Source organism: Dipodomys merriami, unplaced genomic scaffold (genome assembly GCF_024711535.1).
Source record: "Dipodomys merriami isolate MVZ:Mamm:240054 unplaced genomic scaffold, mDipMer1.0.p SCAF_391, whole genome shotgun sequence".
Lineage (NCBI taxonomy): Eukaryota > Metazoa > Chordata > Mammalia > Rodentia > Heteromyidae > Dipodomys > Dipodomys merriami.
In genome coordinates this window covers 698,251-698,956 of record NW_027205504.1, presented here as the reverse complement: position 1 = coordinate 698,956, position 706 = coordinate 698,251, and positions in this window count along the sequence as shown.

The following is a 706-nucleotide window of genomic DNA, read 5'->3' as shown; positions in this document are numbered from 1 at the left end:
TAGGGACGCATATCAACTTCACTACAATAGGAAGCCAAAAAAGGTGTGTCCAGGCCCTGGCATGTACCTGGACAGGAAGCAAAACCACAAATGAACAGCACAAAATAGGACTATAGCTCACCTATTTACCAAGTACAAGATTCAGTTCTAACACAAGTACCATGAACAAGTATAAGCTTGGTGACATCGGTGTCCCAGTGTGATTCACTGAGATGGTAGTTGCATCTGTTGCTCTGTGTACTCCTGGCAAAGAGGAAGAGTCCGTCGACATCCCTCAATCTATGCCTACAAAGAAAACAAATGCTGAGCAGAACCACTCACAATATCTAAGAATGGAGGGAAAGAGAGTAGGGATCATCAGGACCAGATAGACTGCTGTATGAGAGAAGGGCAGAGGGAGGCAATGGTGAGGTTGGTATGGGGTTTGTGTTTAGTGACTAATATGACTTCAATGGAAATATTCTCTTTGATTAATATGTTTTATGACATGTGCATTGAGGGAGAGCTGGGGCAGTCCAGAGAAACACTCGTGTAAATTTTCCATAGGTTGAAACTTACTCTAATGTAGAAGTTGTTTTTGAAAACTGAGATGTGGAGAAGTTTATAAAAGAGCACAGCCCCCCAATTCTGGCACTGGTCTCTGTAGATGTACCTGCCCTATCCACCCTTCTACTGGTGAGTGTTTGTTCTCAGGGTGCCTCATGCT